General features: G+C 41.9%; 1 long non-coding RNA gene across 1 annotated transcript; it reads right to left on the bottom strand.

Annotated features, from left to right (window-relative positions):
- Positions 1-3,778: 3,778 nt before the first annotated feature.
- Positions 3,779-14,009, bottom strand: LOC128641381 (uncharacterized). The gene is made up of 2 exons (XR_008399478.1): positions 13,887-14,009; positions 3,779-4,150 (listed from the first exon to the last, which is right to left on the bottom strand). It is a non-coding gene; the product is annotated as an uncharacterized LOC128641381 (long non-coding RNA).
- Positions 14,010-26,524: the final 12,515 nt, after the last annotated feature.

Raw genomic sequence — 26,524 nt, 5'->3', positions numbered from 1 at the left:
TCTACTTGCCTTGCTCTATAAGTCTTGCTTCAAACTCATAGTGTTTTATACCCATCCAGGGATGCAAACAACCTACATTAACCTACTCCCCGAACCAATCCCTCACCTTCTCACTCCTCATGCCCTGTAGATCACCTCATGTAAGAATGGTGAACATCAGCCAGTAACTCATGGGTGGTGCCTTCAGCCTTTTTTTATAATTATTGTCCTTTTCATTTTTTACTCCTAATTACATGATACTGTGGGGATATGATTTAATGATAAATAAGTAAAAATCCTCATAGTAGATTTCCACAACGTCTGAGACTTTGTTTTTTAATGTATAGTTTAGCTTATTTTTAAATAACATTTTGCTGATTTTCAAACTCCTAACCAAGCCCCAAAGTTTAAGAAGTATACTGTGGTCTACCTACTCCAGCTTGCTCCTGTTTGTATAAAGGGTCTTTTCATATGCAGGTGGGGGGGGGTCTGCTCTTTTTTCTTTCCAGCCTATTTCACTGGGTGTTCCAGCCTACCCTTTTCAACAGTGCTAAATTGGGAGCTTCTAAGTAAGCTTTTAAAAGATTTTATACTGGATTTTTAGATCAGTATCTGTGCATATTATTCTTTATAGTGGTGTCTATTACATGCAGATATATGCAAATTGGTGTATACTGTCCCTTTAAGCATAGGGGGGTGTAGGCTAAATTTCTTCTGCTTACATCTGTTTCACCTGTGACAAAAGCAGTTTTGTTAAGTCATTCACCTGTATGAACCTCCTGCTGCAGCAACCCTATGCAGATTCTAACAAAACTTAAAGGGACGTAAAACACAATTTTTTTCTTTCATTATTCAGACAAAGAATACAATTTTTAAAAAGTTTCCAATTTCTTTTGTTATCAAATTTGCTTTGTTCTTAAGTTATTCTTTGTTAAAGCGATATCTAAATAGGTAGCATTCACATGTCTGAAGCACTACACGACAGGAAACAGTGCTGCCATTTAGTGCTCTTGTTAATGTATAACATTAGTACTACATGACAGGAAATAGTGCTGCCATCTAGTGCTCTTGCTTATGTATAACATTAGTACTACATGACAGGAAATAGTGCTGCCATCTAGTGCTCTTGCTTATGTATAACATTAGCACTACATGACAGGAAATAGTGCTGCCATCTAGTGCTCTTGCTTATGTATAACATTAGTACTACATGACAGGAAATAGTGCTGCCATCTAGTGCTCTTGCTAATGTATAACATTAGTACTACATGACAGGAAATAGTGCTGCCCTCTAGTGCTCTTGCTGATGTATAACATTAGTACTACAAGACAGGAAATAGTGCTGCAATCTAGTGCTCTTGCTTATGTATAACATTAGTACTACATGGCAGGAAATAGTACTGCAATCTAGTGCTCTTGTTAATGTATAACATTAGTACTACATGACAGGAAATAGTGCTGCCATCTAGTGCTCTTGCTTATGTATAACATTAGTACTACATGACAGGAAATAGTGCTGCCATCTAGTGCTCTTGCTTATGTATAACATTAGCACTACATGACAGGAAATAGTGCTGCCATCTAGTGCTCTTGCTTATGTATAACATTAGTACTACATGACAGGAAATAGTGCTGCCATCTAGTGCTCTTGCTAATGTATAACATTAGTACTACATGACAGGAAATAGTGCTGCCCTCTAGTGCTCTTGGTAATGTATAACATTAGTACTACATGACAGGAAATAGTGCTGCCATCTAGTGCTCTTGCTAATGTATAACATTAGTACTACATGACAGGAAATAGTGCTGCCCTCTAGTGCTCTTGCTAATGTATAACATTAGTACTACATGACAGGAAATAGTGCTGCGATCTAGTGCTCTTGCTAATGTATAACATTAGTACTACATGACAGGAAATAGTGCTGCCATCTAGTGCTCTTGCTAATGTATAACATTAGTACTACATGACAGGAAATAGTGCTGCCATCTAGTGCTCTTGCTTATGTATAACATTAGTACTACATGACAGGAAATAGTGCTGCCATCTAGTGCTCTTGCTAATGTATAACATTAGTACTACATGACAGGAAATAGTGCTGCCCTCTAGTGCTCTTGCTAATGTATAACATTAGTACTACATGACAGGAAATAGTGCTGCCCTCTAGTGCTCTTGCTAATGTATAACATTAGTACTACATGCCAGGAAATAGTGCTGCCATCTAGTGCTCTTGCTAACGTATAACATTAGTACTACATGACAGGAAATAGTGCTGCCATCTAGTGCTCTTGCTAATGTATAACATTAGTACTACATGACAGGAAATAGTGCTGCCATCTAGTGCTCTTGTTCATGTATAACATTAGTACTACATGACAGGAAATAGTGCTGCCATCTAGTGCTCTTGCTAATGTATAACATTAGTACTACATGACAGGAAATAGTGCTGCCCTCTAGTGCTCTTGCTAATGTATAACATTAGTACTACATGACAGGAAATAGTGCTGCCATCTAGTGCTCTTGCTAATGTATAACATTAGTACTACATGACAGGAAATAGTGCTGCCATCTAGTGCTCTTGCTAATGTATAACATTAGTACTACATGACAGGAAATAGTGCTGCCCTCTAGTGCTCTTGCTAATGTATAACATTAGTACTACATGACAGGAAATAGTGCTGCCCTCTAGTACTCTTGCTAATGTATAACATTAGTACTACATGACAGGAAATAGTGCTGCCATCTAGTGCTCTTGCTAACGTATAACATTAGTACTACATGACAGGAAATAGTGCTGCCATCTAGTGCTCTTGCTAATGTATAACATTAGTACTACATGACAGGAAATAGTGCTGCCATCTAGTGCTCTTGCTAATGTATAACATTATTACTACATGACAGTAAATAGTGCTGCCCTCTAGTGCTCTTGCTAATGTATAACACTGTTATAAAACTGCTGCTATCTAGTGCTCTTGCTAATGTATAACATTGTTGCAAAACTGCTGCCATCTAGTGCTCTTGCTAATGTATAATATTGTTGTAAAATTGCTGCCATCTAGTGCTCTTGCTAATGTATAACATTAGTACTACATGACAGGAAATAGTGCTGCCATCTAGTGCTCTTGCTAATGTATAACATTATTACTACATGACAGTAAATAGTGCTGCCCTCTAGTGCTCTTGCTAATGTATAACACTGTTATAAAACTGCTGCTATCTAGTGCTCTTGCTAATGTATAACATTGTTGCAAAACTGCTGCCATCTAGTGCTCTTGCTAATGTATAACATTGTTATAAAACTGCTGCCATCTAGTGCTCTTGCTAAGGTATAACATTGTTGCAAAACTGCTGCCATGTAGTGCTGCAGACACATGCACGCTCCTGAGCTTACCTTCCTGCTTTTCAACAAAGGATAACAAGAAAATGCTCTTGCTAATGTATAACATTGTTATAAAACTGCTGCCATCTAGTGCTCTTGCTAATGTATAACATTATTATAAAGCTGCTGCCATCTAGTGCTCTTGCTAATGTATAACATTGTTGCAAAACTGCTGCCATGTAGTGCTGCAGACACATGCACGCTCCTGAGCTTACCTTCCTGCTTTTCAACAAAGGATAACAAGAAAATGAGACAATATTAAATAGGAAGGTTGTTTAAAATTGAATGTTCTGTCTGAATTATGAAAGTAAAAAATTGGGTGCATCTCCCTTTAAGCAAAGAAAAAGTCTCTAACATATTTCCAGGGTCACAATATGAGTCACTGCATTCAATATTAAAGAACAGGGGAAACCAGGCAGAAATACAAAGAGGTGTCTAACACTTTAGTAAATAAACTCCATGGAATATTTTGGGAATGGGAGATTATCCTCTGCTGGGGGTGAATATCACAAACTGTGTCCATCTCAGTACATGTTAAGGCTGAAGGACAGAGAAACTCTCCACTAATCCAGCATGAAATTCCATGTTCTAGAGACTATCAGGAGGGGCATCGGGCATTGGGCAGCTTCCAATAGATGCTTTGTCAGGTATCCAATAAAGAAGAATTCCTTGCGCACACCGTGTCACCGGTGCATGGCTGCAGGCTGCTTGGTGCCACTGTGTCTGTCTAACTGGCCAGTCTGAGGACGTAATAACTGTTAAGAGATGGAAGATGGGAGATTTGTTCACCTTGTCTGTTTGGTTTGCAAGAAAAAAAGGGAAAATAAAATAAAAAAAATCATTCTGATTACACTAAAAATAAAAATGCTCAGAGATTCACTTTACCCAAACAAAATCACATTGTCTCCGGGCTCCACTAATTCTATCATAGAATGAAGAATCCAAAAGACGTCCCTCTATTCTTAAACATAGAATAAATGCACCCCACACACCCACATATACACTGACTGCACCCCACACACCAACATATACACTGACTGCACCCCACACACCCACATATATACTAATTGCACCACACACACCCACCTATACACTGACTGCACCTCACACGACCACCTATACACTGACTGCACCCCACACACCCACATATACACTGACTGCACCCCACACACCAACATATACACTGACTGCACCCCACACACCCACATATATACTAATTGCACCACACACACCCACCTATACACTGACTGCACCCCACACGACCACCTATACACTGACTGCACCCCACACACCCACATATACACTGACTGCACCCCACACACCCACATATACACTGACTGCACCCCTCACTCACACATATACACTGACTGCACCCCTCACTCACACATATACACTGACTGCACCCCACACACCCACATATACACTGACTGCACCCCTCACTCACACACATACTCTGACTGCACCCCTCACTCACACATATACACTGACTGCACCCCTCACTCACACATATACACTGACTGCACCCCATACACCCACATATACACTGACTGCACCCCATACACCCACATATACACTGACTGCACCCTTCACTCACACATATACACTAACTGCAAACCACACACCCACATATACACTGACTGCACCCCACACACCCACCTATACACTGACTGCACCCCTCACTCACACATATACACTGACTGCACCCCACACACCCACCTATACACTGACTGCACCCCTCACTCACACATATACACTGACTGCACCCCACACACCCTCATATACACTGACTGCACCCCACACACCCACCTATACACTGACTGCACCCCTCACTCACACATATACACTGACAGCACCCCACACAGCCATAAATACACTGCATCCCTCACTCACACATATACACTGACTACACCCCACACACCCACATATACACTGACTGCACCCCACACACCCACCTATACACTGAATGCACCCCTCACTCACACATATACACTGACTGCACCCCTCACTCACACACATATACACTGACTGCACCCCACACACCTACTTATACACTGACTGCACCCCACACAGCCACAAATACACTGACTGCATCCCTCACTCACGCATATACACTGACTGCACCCCTCACACCCCACACACCCACATATACACTGACTGCACCCCACACACCCACATATACACTGACTGCACCCCTCACTGACACATATTAACTGACTGCACCCCACACAGCCACAAATACACTGACTGCATCCCTCACTCATGCATATACACTGACTGCACCCCACACAGCCATAAATACACTGCATCCCTCACTCACACATATACACTGACTACACCCCACACACCCACATATACACTGACTGCACCCCGCACCCACACACCCACCTATACACTGAATGCACCCCTCACTCACACACATATACACTGACTGCACCCCACACACCTACTTATACACTGACTGCACCCCACACAGCCACAAATACACTGACTGCATCCCTCACTCACGCATATACACTGACTGCACCCCTCACACCCCACACACCCACATATACACTGACTGCACCCCACACACCCACATATACACTGACTGCACCCCTCACTGACACATATGAACTGACTGCACCCCACACAGCCACACATACACTGACTGCATCCCTCACTCATGCATATACACTGACTGCACCCCACACAGCCATAAATACACTGCATCCCTCACTCACACATATACACTGACAGCACCTCACACACCCACATATACACTGACTGCATCCCTCACTCACACATATACACTGACTGCACTCCTAACTCACACATATACACTGACTGCACCCTCACTCACATATATACACTGACTGCACCCCTCACACCAACATATACACTGACTGCCCCGCACACACCTACATATACACTGACTGAATCCCTCATTCACACATATACACTGACGGCACCCCTAACTCACACATATTCACTGAATGCACTCCTCACTCACACATATACACTAACTGCACTCCTCACACCCACATATATACTGACTGCCCCACTCACACCTACATATACACTGACTGCACCCCTAACTCACACACATACTCTGACTGCACCCCTCACTCACACATATACACTGACTGTATTCCTCACTCACACATATACACTAACTGCACCCCTCACTCACACATATACACTGACTTTATCCCTCACTCACACATATACACTGACTGCACCTCACACACCCAAATACATGCTGACTGCACCCCTCATTTACACATATACACTGACTGCACCCCTTACTCACACATATACACTGACTGCACCCCTCACTCACTCACACATATACACTGACTTTATCCCTCACTCACACATATACACTGACTGCACCTCACACACCCAAATACATGCTGACTGCACCCCTCATTTACACATATACACTGACTGCACCCCTTACTCACACATATACACTGACTGCACCTCACACACCCACATATACACTGACTGCACCTCACACACCCACACATACAGTGACTGCACCCCTCACTCAAACATATACACTGACTGCACCCCTCACTCACACATATACACTGACTGCACCTCACACACCCACACATACACTGACTGCACCCCTCATTCACACATATACACTGACTGCATTCCTCACTTACACATATACACTGACTGCACCCCTCACTCACACACATATACACTGACTGCACCTCACACACCCACATATACACTGACTGCACCTCACACACCCACACATACAGTGACTGCACCCCTCACTCAAACATATACACTGATTGCACCTCTCACTCACACATATACCCTGACTGCACCTCAGAAACCCTCACATACACTGACTGCACCCCTCATTCACACATATACACTGACTGCACCCCTCACTCACACATACAGGGAGTGCAGAATTATTAGGCAAATTAGTATTTTGACCACATCATCCTCTTTATGCATGTTGTCTTACTCCAAGCTGTATAGGCTCGAAAGCCTACTACCAATTAAGCATATTAGGTGATGTGCATCTCTGTAATGAGAAGGGGTGTGGTCTAATGACATCAACACCCTATATCAGGTGTGCATAATTATTAGGCAACTTCCTTTCCTTTGGCAAAATGGGTCAAAAGAAGGACTTGACAGGCTCAGAAAAGTCAAAAATAGTGAGATATCTTGCAGAGGGATGCAGCACTCTTAAAATTGCAAAGCTTCTGAAGCGTGGTCATCGAACAATCAAGCGTTTCATTCAAAATAATCAACAGGGTCGCAAGAAGCGTGTGGAAAAACAAGGTGCAAAATAACTGCCCATGAACTGAGAAAAGTCAAGCGTGCAGCTGCCAAGATGCCACTTGCCACCAGTTTGGCCATATTTCAGAGCTGCAGCATCACTGGAGTGTCCAAAAGCACAAGGTGTGCAATACTCAGAGACATGGCCAAGGTAAGAAAGGCTGAAAGACGACCACCACTGAACAAGACACACAAGCTGAAACGTCAAGACTGGGCCAAGAAATATCTCAAGACTGATTTTTCTAAGGTTTTATGGACTGATGAAATGAGAGTGAGTCTTGATGGGCCAGATGGATGGGCCCGTGGCTGGATTGGTAAAGGGCAGAGAGCTCCAGTCCGACTCAGACGCCAGCAAGGTGGAGGTGGAGTACTAGTTTGGGCTGGTATCATCAAAGATGAGCTTGTGGGGCCTTTTCGGGTTGAGGATGGAGTCAAGCTCAACTCCCAGTCCTACTGCCAGTTTCTGGAAGACACCTTCTTCAAGCAGTGGTACAAGAAGAAGTCTGCATCCTTCAAGAAAAACATGATTTTCATGCAGGACAATGCTCCATCACACGCGTCCAAGTACTCCACAGCGTGGCTGGCAAGAAAGGGTATAAAAGAAGAAAATCTAATGACATGGCCTCCTTGTTCACCTGATCTGAACCCCATTGAGAACCTGTGGTCCATCATCAAATGTGAGATTTACAAGGAGGGAAAACAGTACACCTCTCTGAACAGTGTCTGGGAGGCTGTGGTTGCTGCTGCACGCAATGTTGATGGTGAACAGATCAAAACACTGACAGAATCCATGGATGGCAGGCTTTTGAGTGTCCTTGCAAAGAAAAGTGGCTATATTGGTCACTGATTTGTTTTTGTTTTGTTTTTGAATGTCAGAAATGTATATTTGTGAATGTTGAGATGTTATATTGGTTTCACTGGTAAAAATAAATAATTGAAATGGGTATATATTTGTTTTTTGTTAAGTTGCCTAATACTTATGCACAGTAATAGTCACCTGCACACACAGATATCCCCCTAAAATAGCTATAACTAAAAACAAACTAAAAACTACTTCCAAAACTATTCAGCTTTGATATTAATGAGTTTTTTGGGTTCATTGAGAACATGGTTGTTGTTCAATAATAAAATTAATCCTCAAAAATACAACTTGCCTAATAATTCTGCACTCCCTGTATACACTGAGTGCATCCCACATACCCACATATACACTGACTGCACCCCTCACTCACACATATGCACTGACTGCATCCCTCACTCACACATATACACTGACTGCATCCCTCACCCACACATATACACTGACTGCACCTTACACACCCACATATACACTGACTGTACCCCTCACTCACACATATACACTGACTGCACCCCTAACTCACACATATACACTGACTGCACCCCTCACTCACATATATACACTGACTGCACCCCTCACACTAACATATACACTGACTGCCCCACACACACCTTCATATACACTGACTGCACCCCTCACTCACACATATACACTGACTGCACCCCTAACTCACACATATACACTGACTGCACCCCTCATTCACACATATACACTGACTGCATCCCTCACTCACACATATACACTGACTGCACCCCTCACACATATACACTGACTTTATCCCTCACTTACACATAGACATACACTGACTGCACCCCTCACTCACTCATATACACTGACTGCACTTCACCCCCCCCACACACCCACATATAGACTGAATGCACCCTACACACCCACTTATACCCTGACTGCACCCCTCACACACACATATACACTGACTGCACCCCTAACTCACACATATACACTGACTGCACCCCTCTCTCACACATATACACTGACTGCACCCCCCACAACCACATATACACTGACTACACCCCTTACTCACACATATACACTGACTGCACCCCTCACAACCACATATACACTGACTGCACCCCTCACTCACACATATACACTGACTGCACCCCTCACATCCACATATTCACTAACTGCACCCCTCACACCCACATATACACGGACTGTCCCCCACACCTACATATACACTGACTGCACCCCTCAATCACACATATACACTGACTGTACCCCACACACCTACATATACACTGACTGCACCCCTCACTCACACATATACACTGACTGCCCCCCACACACCTACCTATACACTGACTGCACCCCTCACTCACACATATACACTAACTGCACCCCGATGCCCACATATACACTGACTACACCACTCACTCACACATATACACTGACTGCACCCCTTACTCACACATATACACTGACTGCACCCCATATACCCACATATACACTGACTGCATCCCTCACTCACACAAATACACTGAATGCACTCCTCACCCTCACATATACACTGACTGCACCCCTCACACCCACATATATACTGACTGCCCCACACACACCTACATATACACTGACTGCACCCTCACTGACACATATACACTTACTGCACCCCTAACTCACACACATACTCTGACTACACCCCTCACTCACACATATACATTGACTGCACCCTCATTCATACATACACACTGACTGAACCCCTAACTCACACATATACACTGACTGCACCTCACACACCCACACATACACTGACTGCACCCCTCATTCACACATATACACTGACTGCACCCCTCACTCACACATATACACTGACTTTATCCCTCACTCACACATATACACTGATTGCAGCTCACACAGCCACATACATGCTGACTGCACCCCTCATTTACACATATACACTGACTGCACCCCTAACTCACACATATACACTGACTGCACCCCTCACTCACACATATATACACTGACTGCACCCCTCACTCACACACATATACACTGACTTCACCCCTCACTCACACACATATACACTGACTGCACCTCACACACCCACATATACACTGACTGCACCTCACACACCCACACATACAGTGACTGCACCCCTCATTTAAACATATATACTGACTGCACCCCTCATTCACACATATACACTGACTGCACCTCACACACCCACATATACACTGACTGCACCCCTCACTCACACATATACACTGACTGCACTCCTAACTCACATATATACACTAATTGCATCCCTCACTCACACATATACACTGACAGCACCTCACACACCCACATATTCACTGACTGCATCCCTCACTCACACATATACACTGACTGCACTCCTAACTCACACATATACACTGACTGCACCCTCACTCACATATATACACTGACTGCACCCCTCACACCAACATATACACTGACTGCCCCGCACACACCTACATATACACTGACTGAATCCCTCATTCACACATATACACTGACGGCACCCCTAACTCACACATATTCACTGAATGCACTCCTCACTCACACATATACACTAACTGCACTCCTCACACCCACATATATACTGACTGCCCCACTCACACCTACATATACACTGACTGCACCCCTAACTCACACATATACACTGACTGCACCCCTCATTCACACATATACACTGACTGCATCCCTCACTCACACATATACACTGACTGCACCCCTCACACATATACACTGACTTTATCCCTCACTTACACATAGACATACACTGACTGCACCCCTCACTCACTCATATACACTGACTGCACCTCACACACCCAAATACATGCTGACTGCACCCCTCATTTACACATATACACTGACTGCACCCCTTACTCACACATATACACTGACTGCACCCCTCACTCACTCACTCACACATATATACACTGACTGCACCCCTCACTTACACACATATACACTGACTGCACCCCTCACTCACACACATATACACTGACTGCACCTCACACACCCACATATACACTGACTGCACCTCACACACCCACACATACAGTGACTGCACCCCTCACTCAAACATATACACTGACTGCACCCCTCACTCACACATATACACTGACTGCACCTCACACACCCACACATACACTGACTGCACCCCTCATTCACACATATACACTGACTGCATTCCTCACTTACACATATACACTGACTGCACCCCTCACTCACACACATATACACTGACTGCACCTCACACACCCACATATACACTGACTGCACCTCACACACCCACACATACAGTGACTGCACCCCTCACTCAAACATATACACTGATTGCACCTCTCACTCACACATATACCCTGACTGCACCTCAGACACCCTCACATACACTGACTGCACCCCTCATTCACACATATACACTGACTGCACCCCTCACTCACACATATACACTGAGTGCATCCCACATACCCACATATACACTGACTGCACCCCTCACTCACACATATGCACTGACTGCATCCCTCACTCACACATATACACTGACTGCATCCCTCACCCACACATATACACTGACTGCACCTTACACACCCACATATACACTGACTGTACCCCTCACTCACACATATACACTGACTGCACCCCTAACTCACACATATACACTGACTGCACCCCTCACTCACATATATACACTGACTGCACCCCTCACACTAACATATACACTGACTGCCCCACACACACCTTCATATACACTGACTGCACCCCTCATTCACACATATACACTGACTGCACCCTTAACTCACACATATACACTGAATGCACCCCTCACTCACACATATACACTGACTGCTCCACACACACCTACATATACACTGACTGCACCCCTCACTCACACATATACACTGACTGCACCCCTAACTCACACATATACACTGACTGCACCCCTCATTCACACATATACACTGACTGCATCCCTCACTCACACATATACACTGACTGCACCCCTCACACATATACACTGACTTTATCCCTCACTTACACATAGACATACACTGACTGCACCCCTCACTCACACATATACACTGACTGCACCTCACACACCCACATACACGCTGACTGCACCTCTCACTCACACATATACACTGACTGCACCCATCACTCACACACATATACAGTGACTGCACCCCTCACTCACACACATATACACTGACTGCAACCCTCACACACACACATATACACTGACTGCACCCCTAACTCACACATATACACTGACTGCACCCCTCACTCACACATATACACTGACTGCACCCCTCACACACATATACACTGACTGCACCTCTCACTAACACATATACACTGACTGCAACCCTCACTCACACATATATACTAACTGCACCCCCCACTCACACATATACACTGACTGCATCCCTCACACACATATACACTGACTGCACCCCTCACTCACACATATACACTGACTGCACCCCTCACTCACACATATACACTGACTGCACCCCTCACTCACACATATACACTGACTGCACCCCTCACACACACATATACACTGACTGCACCCCTCACTCACACCTATACACTGACTTCACCTCTCACTAACACATATACACTGACTGCACCCCTCACTCACACACATATACACTGACTGCACCCATCACACACACATATACACTGACTGCACCCCTCACACACACCTATACACTGACTGCACCCTTAACTCACACATATACATTGACTGCATCCCTCACTCACACATATACATTGACTGCATCCCTCACTCACACATATACACTGACGGTACCCCTCACACACACATATACACTGACTGCACCCCTCACACACACATATACACTGACAGCACCTCACACACCCACATATACATTGACTGCATCCCTCACTCACACATATACACTGACTGCACCCCCCACTCACATGGTGTAGTGGATATACATGGTGTAGTGATGTGATTGAGCCAATGGTTAAAATCAGATATAGATTTCCAACACAGTTTTTTTTTTTAGTAACCATGAGTTAGATTCAATAAAACTCACTACACTGAAGAGAATGATCTCTCTCTCATTTAGCGAGGCACTATAATCTCACAGGAGTTGCCAGCATATGCAGGGAATGAGATGAATCCCATAGAAACCCATAGACTTCAGAACCTTAACCCTTTTTATGACTCTTGCTTTTCCTTATGGGCTTTAATAAAAATAGTTAGATATGATATATTTGAAAATGAATAAAACAGATGAAATTGCATATTTAATTATTTGATTTGTAAAGTCAATAAAATGTTTGGACCAATTTCTTGAGTTCTGAAATATTGAAAAACAATAAAGAGCATTTCTTATACTAAGCTGCACGGATTTTGCATCTCTGACCTGTGACAGAACTTAAACGTGTCCCTTGTTCCTCTGCTTGCTGCACTGGGAGGTACATTTTCCATGGGAAATACTGCATTGTCATTGGCTCATCCAGAGATAATAAACACCCGAACATCTGAGTCTTCAGTAGCTTTTATTGCTTATGACTCCTACAAGGGATCCTGCAGACCTTTTCAGGCATGTACTTATATTTAGATGAGCTATATTAATCCAGGTCTATTTAGTGGGGATTAGCAATCCCGATGTAAATTGGCCTCAGTACTGAAAAGGGAAATTGGGTTCTGTTCTACTGATCTTATGTATGTGCATGTGTACGTGTGTGTGCATGTGGGTATGTGTGTTTGTGTCTGTATGTGCATGTGTTTATGTGTGTACACGTATGTATGTTTGTGTGCATGTTTCTTTGTGTACGTGTCTGTTTGTATGTGCTTGTGTTCATTTGTGTCCATATGTGTACACTTATGTATGTTTGTATGTGTGCATGTATGCATATGTGTGTGTGTATGTGCGTACATGTGTGTCTACATATGTGTGTTTACTTGTGTGTATGGATGTGCATGTATACATAAGTGTGTGTGTATGCATATGTGTGTGTGTATGTGCGTACATGTGTGTCTACATATGTGTGTTTACTTGTGTGTATGGATGTGCATGTATACATAAGTGTGTGTGTATGCATATGTGTGTGTGTATGTGCGTACATGTGTGTCTACATATGTGTGTTTACTTGTGTGTATGGATGTGCATGTATACATATGTGTGTGTGTATGTGTATGCATTTTGTGTGTACATATGTGCATGTACTTGTGTGTATGTATGTGCATGTATACATAAGTGTGTGTGTATGTGCTTACATTTGTGTGTACATGTGCATGTACTTGTTCTGAGCCGTCCACCACTGAGAGTACGTCAGTTACACCTGCGCCAAACTTTTTGCTATAACGCCTGCGGCCCTGCATATAAAGAGGTCTTATTATTTCATTATTACTGGACCTGGTTGATGATTTAGTGCTAGCTGCTGCTTCACTGTTGCAGGTATTTTCATCTTGGGATTCTTAAAGGGACAGTATACACCAGTTTCATATAACTGCATGTAATAGACACTACTATAAAGAATAAGATGCACAGAGACCGATATAAAAATCCATTTTAAAATGGTTTAAAACTTACTTAGAAGCTGTCAGTTTGGCTCTGTTGAAAATGCAGCTGGAAAGCCCACTGCAAGTGGCAAATAAGACCCTCCCCCCTCCCCCTTCTTTTACATATGAAAAGACCCTTTACACAAACAGGAGCAAGCAGGAGAAGGTAGCTGACGGTATTCACATAAAACTTTGGGGCTTGGTTAGGAGTCTGAAACTCAGAGCAATGTTATTTAAAAATAAGCAAAACTATACATTTATTTAAAAAAAAATAACTTTATGGGCTTTATAAATAGATCATCTACAAAACATTTATGCAAAGAAAAAATGGGTGTATAATGTCCCTTTAACTGTGTGTGACTGTAACATATGCAGGCTATTCATAAGAGTAGTTAAGGATGTTTATAGTCAAACAATGGTTCACAATATCTGTTATTGTAGGCATTTAGTGATTTCCAGTTACATGTTTTAGTTTAGAGAACAGTATCATCATATTTTATATTATGTATAGCCCTGATTCTCTGGGATAGAGAGTGTTAAGGTGAGAGGTAGCACTAGCTGTAGCCTGTCAGGTGGGATGTGCTACCTTTACGGGGTCATGTGGCATTTTTTATTGGAGTCACATAGAGGTGATGAGCAGTGTATTTCTTTACTCATTGCTGGTTGGTTAAAAAGCCGTTTCAGACACTCACCTAAACTGCATTGACTGATCTTTCAACCACAGAGGCATTAATATCTCTTTGCCACCCCTCTGGGCATACATAATATATTTCTGTCATTTACAAGGTCATTTTTAATAAATCCTGACAGTGCCTTTTTATTATAGATTACTCCTGTTATGTGTGTTAATCCTCAGTCCTAGAGGTGTCAGTGTATGTGTGTATTCTCAGTCCTAGAGGTGTCAGTGTATGTGTGAATCCTCAGTCCTAGAGGTGTCAGTGTATGTGTGTATTCTCAGTCCTAGAGGTGTCAGTGTATGTGTTAATCCTCAGTCCTAGAGGTGTCAGTGTATGTGTGTATTCTCAGTCCTAGAGGTGTCAGTGTATGTGTGAATCCTCAGTCCTAGAGGTGTCAGTGTATGTGTGTATTCTCAGTCCTAGAGGTGTCAGTTTATGTGTGTATCCTCAGTCCTAGAGGTATCAGTGTATGTGTGTATCCTCAGTCCTAGAGGTGTCAGTGTATGTGTGTATCCTCAGTCCTAGAGGTATCAGTGTATGTGTGTATTCTCAGTCCTAGAGGTGTCAGTGTATGTGTGTATCCTCAGTCCTAGAGGTGTCAGTTTATGTGTGTATCCTCAGTCCTAGAGGTGTCAGTGTATGTGTGTATCCTCAGTCCTAGAGGTGTCAGTGTATGTGTGTATCCTCAGTCCTAGAGGTGTCAGTTTATGTGTGTATCCTCAGTCCTAGAGGTATCCGTTTATGTGTGTATCCTCAGTCCTAGAGGTGTCAGTGTATGTGTGTATCCTCAGTCCTAGAGGTGTCAGTATGTGTGTATCCTCAGTCCTAGAGGTGTCAGTGTATGTGTGTATCCTCAGTCCTAGAGGTGTCAGTTTATATGTGTATCCTCAGTCCTAGAGGTGTTAGTGTATGTGTGTATCCTCAGTCCTAGAGGTGTCAGTTTATGTGTGTATCCTCAGTCCTAGAGGTGTTAGTGTATGTGTGTATCCTCAGTCCTATAGGTGTCAGTGTATGTGTGTATCCTCAGTCCTAGAGGTGTCAGTGTATGTGTGTATCCTCAGTCCTAGAGGTGTCAGTATGTGTGTATCCTCAGTCCTAGAGGTGTCAGTTTATGTGTGTATCCTCAGTCCTAGAGGTGTTAGTGTATGTGTGTATCCTCAGTCCTAGAGGTGTCAGTGTATGTGTGTATCCTCAGTCCTAGAGGTATCAGTGTATGTGTGTATTCTCAGTCCTAGAGGTGTCAGTGTATGTGTGTATCCTCAGTCCTAGAGGTGTCAGTTTATGTGTGTATCCTCAGTCCTAGAGGTGTCAGTGTATGTGTGTATCCTCAGTCCTAGAGGTGTCAGTGTATGTGTGTATCCTCAGTCCTAGAGGTGTCAGTTTATGTGTGTATCCTCAGTCCTAGAGGTATAAGTGTATGTGTGTATCCTCAGTCCTAAAGGTGTCAGTGTATGTGTGTATCCTCAGTCCTAGAGGTGTCAGTGTATGTGTGTATCCTCAGTCCTAGAGGTGTCAGTGTATGTGTGTATCCTCAGTCCTAGAGGTGTCAGTTTATGTGTGTATCCTCAGTCCTAGAGGTGTCAGTGTATGTGTGTATCCTCAGTCCTAGAGGTATCAGTGTATGTGTGTATTCTCAGTCCTAGAGGTGTCAGTGTATGTGTGTATCCTCAGTCCTAGAGGTGTCAGTTTATGTGTGTATCCTCAGTCCTAGAGGTGTCAGTGTATGTGTGTATCCTCAGTCCTAGAGGTGTCAGTGTATGTGTGTATCCTCAGTCCTAGAGGTGTCAGTTTATGTGTGTATCCTCAGTCCTAGAGGTATCCGTTTATGTGTGTATCCTCAGTCCTAGAGGTGTCAGTGTATGTGTGTATCCTCAGTCCTAGAGGTGTCAGTATGTGTGTATCCTCAGTCCTAGAGGTGTCAGTGTATGTGTGTAACCTCAGTCCTAGAGGTGTCAGTTTATATGTGTATCCTCAGTCCTAGAGGTGTTAGTGTATGTGTGTATCCTCAGTCCTAGAGGTGTCAGTTTATGTGTGTATCCTCAGTCCTAGAGGTGTTAGTGTATGTGTGTATCCTCAGTCCTATAGGTGTCAGTGTATGTGTGTATCCTCAGTCCTAGAGGTGTCAGTGTATGTGTGTATCCTCAGTCCTAGAGGTGTCAGTATGTGTGTATCCTCAGTCCTAGAGGTGTCAGTGTATGTGTGTATCCTCAGTCCTAGAGGTGTCAGTTTATATGTGTATCCTCAGTCCTAGAGGTGTTAGTGTATGTGTGTATCCTCAGTCCTAGAGGTGTCAGTTTATGTGTGTATCCTCAGTCCTAGAGGTGTTAGTGTATGTGTGTATCCTCAGTCCTATAGGTGTCAGTGTATGTGTGTATCCTCAGTGCTAGAGGTGTCAGTGTATGTGTGTATCCTCAGTCATAGAGGTGTCAGTGTATGTGTGTATCCTCAGTCCTAGAGGTGTCAGTGTATGTGTGTATACTCAGTCCTAGAGGTGTCAGTGTATGTGTGTATCCTCAGTCCTAGAGGTGTCAGTGTATGTGTGTATCCTCAGTCCTAGAGGTGTCAGTGTATGTGTGTATCCTCAGTCCTAGAGGTGTCAGTTTATGTGTGTATCCTCAGTCCTAGAGGTATAAGTGTATGTGTGTATCCTCAGTCCTAAAGGTGTCAGTGTATGTGTGTATCCTCAGTCCTAGAGGTGTCAGTGTATGTGTGTATCCTCAGTCCTAGAGGTGTCAGTGTATGTGTGTATCCTCAGTCCTAGAGGTGTCAGTTTATGTGTGTATCCTCAGTCCTAGAGGTGTCAGTGTATGTGTGTATCCTCAGTCCTAAAGGTGTCAATGTATGTGTGTATCCTCAGTCCTAGAGGTGTCAGTGTATGTGTGTATCCTCAGTCCTAGAGGTGTCAGTGTATGTGTGTATCCTCAGTCCTAAAGGTGTCAGTGTATGTGTGTATCCTCAGTCCTAGAGGTGTTAGTGTATGTGTGTATCCTCAGTCCTAGAGGTGTCAGTGTATATGATTTAGACTTCATTCTTTTACCTAGTGATTTAGCACATATTCTCCAAATGTTAATAGTGGGGGATAAGCCAGCCAGAAGCGACACTTTCCTGCAGAATATGTAGGTCTGCTCTTATTTTGACTCTCATACATGGTTTGTAAATGCGTGTCCCCTCATGAAAAAAATGCCCCCCCATTTCATTTGTTCTGGAGCCGACCCTGATGTGTGTACATATGTGCATGGTCTTGTGTGTATGTATGTGCATGTATATATATGTGTGTATGTATGTGCATGGTCTTGTGTGTATGTATGTGCATGTATATATATATATGTGTGTACATATGTGCATGGTCTTGTGTGTGTGTATGTATGTGCATGTATATATATGTGTGTATGTATGTGCATGGTCTTGTGTGTATGTATGTGCATGGTCTTGTGTGTATGTATGTGCATGTATATATATGTGTGTACATATGTGCATGGTCTTGTGTGTATGTATGTGCATGGTCTTGTGTGTATGTATGTGCATGGTCTTGTGTGTATGTATGTGCATGTATATATATGTGTGTACATATGTGCATGGTCTTGTGTGTACATATGTGCATGGTCTTGTGTGTATGTATGTGCATGGTCTTGTGTGTATGTATGTGCATGGTCTTGTCTGTATGTATGTGCATGGTCTTGTGTGTATGTATGTGCATGTATATATATGTGTGTTTGTGTATTTATGTGTACGTGTGCGTCCCATCAAAATCATTTTCTGTAGTGTAGGGCCCCACCCCTTCCTCTCACTTCAAAATAAATTTCTGTAGTGTAGGAACCCATCCCTACCTCTCCCCTGACATGCCTTGTTCCTGTTGTGTAGTACGCTCTCCATGGAAGTGAGCAGAATGTTATCTATATGACACACATGAACTAGTACTGTCTAACTGTGAAAAACTTTCAAAATGCTCTGAGCTAAAAGGCTTTTTTTCAATGGTTTAGAAATCAGTTTAAGCCTACCTAGGTTTAGCTTTTTTTAAAATACCACCAAGGGAACAAAGCAAATTTAATGATAAAAGTCAATTAGAAAGTTGTTTTAAAATTGCATGCCCTATCTGAATCATAAAAGTTTAATTTTGACTAGACTGGCCCTTTAACTGCTACGTTCAACTAAAAAGTTGCACAAAAAACATCAAACATACATTACATAGTACAGTCATAATAACTCTGACTAATAAAAATGATTAAAAAATAAATATTTCACAAATAAGGTCAAAAAGATATGAGGTCTCAGGTGTTAGGAAAAAAAAGGCTGCAAAGGGCTTTAACATTGAGATACATATTTATACATGTCTAAATAGGTATATATATATATATGTGTGTGTGTGTGTGTTTATATGTGTGTACATATGTATTTATTTGTGTATATATGTATTTACAAACAGATATACACATATAAACACATAAATGAATATGTATACATATGTAGACACACACATATATATATATATATATATATATATATATATATATATATATATATATATATATATATATATATATATATGTGCAGTGAAGTAGCTGAAAACATACTAAATCAAATTTATGCAATATTCATATTTAATAAAGTGTTTATGTATTTACTGTAAATATTTCACATTGCAGTGTTCTTCACTTAAGGAATATGTTCTAAGTATTTCTAAATAGATATTTCTAAATATATATATATATATATATATATTCGAGAACTATACAGAGTGGACGCAATGGCAATATGAGCTTCTATAAGTTACTTTATTTCATATACAGACTTAATAGCCTTTAGAAACGTCTAAATGACATTGTGGTGCAGACCCTTAAATGAAACATTGTATGAAATGGCTCAGAAAGGAAGCCTCAGGATTATAATCCTGATATAAAGACAGGGGATACAGCACTCTTTTAAGAAAAAACACGCTCAATACAATCATAATTTCAAAAGCGAGTTTTAATGGAAGAACGGCATAACTCCCCACATCCTGGAAATACAAACACAAACCAGAAAATAATAATCACAAATGCAAAGATGATTGCAAGTAGATAGAAATAGATAGTGAACCCTGCAATCACAATAGTGGGCCTGACCGGTCAGGTGTGCATGCTTCTGCAATAATGAAATGTTTGTGAGCAGTAAAACATAGTACAGCTTCTACTAAGTAGACAATTTCCGTAACTTTTTTAAAAGGATAAACATACAAGCATTTTTATGGCTGTCAATTTTATGGATCCTCGCCGGTCCCCTCAGTCTAACTACACCCAGCTGCTCACAGCACCCCTTTTCAGGGGTGTAGATGCTAGGCAGGTTTAAAGTGGGATCTAAGTAGACTGAAAAAGGAAGCCAGCGGATCTATATCTTGTCACAGAGGATATAATCCTAACAAAATGCAAGCTCAGGACTTCGTATATACTGAATACAATGTTACACAGTACCCATGAATTAAAGACAAAAAGTGATGTCAAGCATGTTAGTAGCAAGCATATTCCAAGGTAAACGTTAAGGCAAAATCATCAGACAGGCAAAGTTGTCAGCAATCCAATGTACTGAATGAAATGCAAGATGTAGTCAAGCTTATAATAGTATGCTTATGCCAAAGCGTAAGATATAGCGTGTTCATGGGAAGTTGTTAGCAAGCAGCAAACATTGTCTAGAAAAAATCCAGTGATACTGTCATTCATCTATCCCAGTCCAACTTATAGGCATATGTTTGTCAGGAAGAAATGAAGCCTATTGGGTTTTATCCCTGGGACATCCTTAAAGCAAACCAGTTCAATGGTAGTTACGGAGCAGGTCGGTCTGTTGCCAATACATCAACATACTTCGGCAGACATAATTAATTTCACTTTAAGCACCCAGTATGATAGCTGGCCATGCTATTAATGCCTGTATTTATTAAAGCAACATTATCATACGACCTGATTCTGCTTTCGACTTTGCCAGCCGTGGTTTGCTGCAACTTCGAGTCTCTAAGGCGGATTCTTTCAATCCGGAAAAGTACTTCAGCAGTGTATTGCTCCTTTAGCGTGTACTGAGTTCTCGATACCAAACACATGCATCACGTGATCAGTCGGCTCAGCCAATGCCGACGCGCGTTTCACCCACTTGTGTCCTCACTTGAGACCGGGCTTCGTCAGTTTCCGCCCTGACGAAGCCGACGTGCGTTTCACCAGCTCGTGTCCTCACTTGAGACCGGGCTTCGTCAGTTTCTGCCCTGACGAAGCCCGGTCTCAAGTGAGGACACGAGCGGGTGAAACGCGCGTCGGCATTGGCTGAGCCGACTGATCACGTGATGCATGTGTTTGGTATCGAGAACTCGGTACACGCTAAAGGAGCAAAACACTGCTGAAGTACTTTTCCGGATTGAAAGAATCCGCCTTAGAGGCTCGAAGTTGCGGCAAACCGCGGCTGGCAAAGTCGAAAGCAGAATCAGGTCGTATGATAATGTTGCTTTAATAAATACAGGCATTAATAGCATGGCCAGCTATCATACTGGGTGCTTAAAGTGAAATTAATTATGTCTGCCGAAGTATGTTGATGTATTGGCAACAGACCAACCTGCTCTGTAACTACCATTGAACTGGTTTGCTTTAAGGATGTCCCAGGGATAAAACCCAATAGGCTTCATTTCTTCCTGACAAACATATGCCTATAAGTTGGACTGGGATAGATGAATGACAGTATCACTGGATTTTTTCTAGACAATGTTTGCTGCTTGCTAACAACTTCCCATGAACACGCTATATCTTACGCTTTGGCATAAGCATACTATTATAAGCTTGACTACATCTTGCATTTCATTCAGTACATTGGATTGCTGACAACTTTGCCTGTCTGATGATTTTGCCTTAACGTTTACCTTGGAATATGCTTGCTACTAACATGCTTGACATCACTTTTTGTCTTTAATTCATGGGTACTGTGTAACATTGTATTCAGTATATACGAAGTCCTGAGCTTGCATTTTGTTAGGATTATATCCTCTGTGACAAGATATAGATCCGCTGGCTTCCTTTTTCAGTCTACTTAGATCCCACTTTAAACCTGCCTAGCATCTACACCCCTGAAAAGGGGTGCTGTGAGCAGCTGGGTGTAGTTAGACTGAGGGGACCGGCGAGGATCCATAAAATTGACAGCCATAAAAATGCTTGTATGTTTATCCTTTTAAAAAAGTTACGGAAATTGTCTACTTAGTAGAAGCTGTACTATGTTTTACTGCTCACAAACATTTCATTATTGCAGAAGCATGCACACCTGACCGGTCAGGCCCACTATTGTGATTGCAGGGTTCACTATCTATTTCTATCTACTTGCAATCATCTTTGCATTTGTGATTATTATTTTCTGGTTTGTGTTTGTATTTCCAGGATGTGGGGAGTTATGCCGTTCTTCCATTAAAACTCGCTTTTGAAATTATGATTGTATTGAGCGTGTTTTTTCTTAAAAGAGTGCTGTATCCCCTGTCTTTATATCAGGATTATAATCCTGAGGCTTCCTTTCTGAGCCATTTCATACAATGTTTCATTTAAGGGTCTGCACCACAATGTCATTTAGACGTTTCTAAAGGCTATTAAGTCTGTATATGAAATAAAGTAACTTATAGAAGCTCATATTGCCATTGCGTCCCCTCTGTATAGTTCTCGAATATATATATATATATATATATATATTTAGAAATATCTATTTAGAAATACTTAGAACATATTCCTTAAGTGAAGAACACTGCAATGTGAAATATTTACAGTAAATACATAAACACTTTATTAAATATGAATATTGCATAAATATGATTTAGTATGTTTTCAGCTACTTCACTGCACATATATATATTGAGCGTGTTTTTTCTTAAAAGAGTGCTGTATCCCCTGTCTTTATATCAGGATTATAATCCTGAGGCTTCCTTTCTGAGCCATTTCATACAATATATATATATATATATATATATATATATATATATATATATATATATATATATATATATATATATGTGTATATATCTATACCCACATGTATAAAAAATATATGTATAGATATATATTTTACCAAATAAGCATCAGATATATATGCAAAGAACATTGGAATGTGAAATATTAATATTTCATGTTAATGGATAAAACACGATTTGGTTTGCATGACTTTGTTTTCCCCCCACTTTTCGCGCTTCATTAAAGTCTATGGGTGAATACTTTAACGTGATCGTGATATTTAATGTTTGTCTTTTTGTGTGCGGCGGGTTAGCACACAAGTGAAAACGTTTTAATTTCAACTTGTAATAGATACTCTACCCGATGTGTGCAAAAAGCCTTTGTCTAGTTAAGTTAATGTGCGAGTGGGAGCGCAAACTTCCGCTCCACTCGTAATCTAGCCCTTAGCTTGACACACTGCAGAATTTAAAATGCTGTGTCTTTACCTTTAAGAGCCCTCTACTGGTCTATCCCAGTACTACACTTTAATATTTCTTCCCCTCTTATGGCTTTTTTTTTAACCTGCTGCCTGCCTTCAGCCTAGAAGAAAATCAAGATACGCTGCTAAAATTCCCAAGAGGTCTCTCCTGCTTCTGTCACACGCCCACTATTTACATCTCTACCAGTTCCTATGTAATTCTTCACAGCTGGTTCACTAAAGCTCCATCTCTCCATTCCCTATCAAGTCAACTGCACAGAATGTAACAGTAGCCAGTGATACCTCAGTTCTTGTCCTATTGTCATTATGGTTTGCCCCACCGTTGCATTGTTTTATCTGCCTGTGTATGGCCCTGGTATATGACCTGATTCTCTGTCTAGATATCTGACTCTCTTAAATTAATAATAAGGGAGACAATTTTTTCTCATTAGCTAGAGCAGTCACAGTTCCCAAGCCTGTAATATTGCTTAGGGTAAGGACCCTCTAGGGTCTAGGAGTGCTTATGTTTCCAACTTGCCCATGTTTTCCTTGATAGCTATGAGTTATACATGCACAATTGAAGATGAATAGTACTATCTAACAGCACCAGTCATGTGCACTGTCTAACAGTACTTTCTATGTTTCTCTGTGCACACCCTGCAGCATGTATAACTCATAGCTAGCTATCCAGGAAGTAAGAACCCTGAGGCAGGAGCCCTGAGGTAGGATGGGTACTCTACAATTTTCCAAACCAGTACTATCAGAGTTCCAGACCAGTACTATCCAAGTGCCCGACCAGTAGTATCAGAGTAATTCTTGTTAATAACAGAGCAGAGACATTCTGGATAAGCATGAGGGTGTTGAGAAATGCTTTGGGGAGTTGGAACGCATAAAGCGGTTGGGAATGTACTAGGGGGCTAGGAACATATGAGGTGGTTGAAAACGCATGAGGGCACAGAGAATACATAAGTGGATTGACAACAAATGAGACCGGTTTAGAATACATGAGGGGTTTGTGAACACATGAGAGGTTTGGGAACATATGAGGGGGTTGGGAACATTTGAGAGGTTTGGGAACATATGAGGGGTTTGGGAACACATAAGAGGTTTGGGAACATTTGAGAGAGTTGGGATTACATGAGGGGGTTGGGAACACATGAAGAGGTTGGGAACGTATGAGGGGTTTTGGAACACATGAAGGGGTTAGGAACACATGAGAGTATTGGGAACATATGAGGCAGTTGGGAACACATGAAGGGGTTAAGAACACATGAGAGGGTTGGGAACCTATGAGGGAGTTGGGAACACATAAGGGGGTTGGGAACACGAGGGGTTTGGGAACACATAAGAGGGTTGGGAACACATGAGGGTGTTGAGAACATAAATGAGGTCTGGGATGAGGGGTTAGGAACACATGAGGGGGTTGAGAAAAAATGAGGGGATTGGAAACACATGAGAGGGTGTTGGGAGAGCGTGAAAGGGTTTATTAGTATAATGTGTTGTTTTATCAAAGTGGTCTTATAGGACTGTGTTTTCTCCTACGTGGCTCATTTGCCAGACAGAAGCAATAAGATACCCAGTAAACAAAATATGTCCAACAAGAAAGAAAGTGAGAGAAACATAGAAAATACAGCAGCATAGCATGTAACCCAGCTGCAGCCAGAAGCCAACCAATACATTTATGGTGAGAGACAACACACATATTAAATGGCAGCCCACTGATTTTTTTATTGCTTTATTTATTTCATAAACACACTTGAAACATGATAAATGTAAATGTTTGTAAGTTTAGGATATTTACATTTTTTTTGTTATAGATAAATGGTGTTGCTGGATATGAGTGGTGTCTCAGGATCCTCGCTGATAGAACAATGTGCTGGCCATGAATTTGTATTTTGGGGGTAAAATTGGGGCTTTTCAGCTAAACCTTTGCCAAGCATCTGAAATTCATAACACTGTTGCTCCGTGAATTGTTTAGTCTCACAGTCATTTCTCGTCATTTCAAAGCTTATGAGGCTGTCTGGTAATTTATCTTTAATTTTTCTTTAACTTTTTAAACTCTTCTTTTGTACATATTTTACAGCTTTATACAGTGTGTTTTTTTTCCTGCTGTAATTAGTTTGTTCTGCTGATGGTGTTTTTGTGAGGACAGGGTCCTTCACAGTGGAACTCGGTCTATGTTGGTGGAAAGTAAACAGTCATAAAATAGATGCTGCTCTTCTGATAACTGAACTTATAACTCACGGCTGTGACGAGCGGCAGGTTCAAATCTCTGAATCGTGCAATTTTCAAGTTGTGATGTTGTGGTAAGTTTTTTTATCAAGATATTCATGAATGTGTTTTATTAAATTTCAGGCCAATGTGTAGATAGGAGGATAATAAATATAATGAAGTCAAGGAATTAGCCTTATAATGAAATACATCA

This window comes from Bombina bombina, chromosome 10, assembly GCF_027579735.1.
Source record: "Bombina bombina isolate aBomBom1 chromosome 10, aBomBom1.pri, whole genome shotgun sequence".
Classification (NCBI taxonomy): domain Eukaryota; kingdom Metazoa; phylum Chordata; class Amphibia; order Anura; family Bombinatoridae; genus Bombina; species Bombina bombina.
Note: the sequence above shows the minus strand (reverse complement) of the source record. Positions and strands in the feature narration are given on the sequence as shown.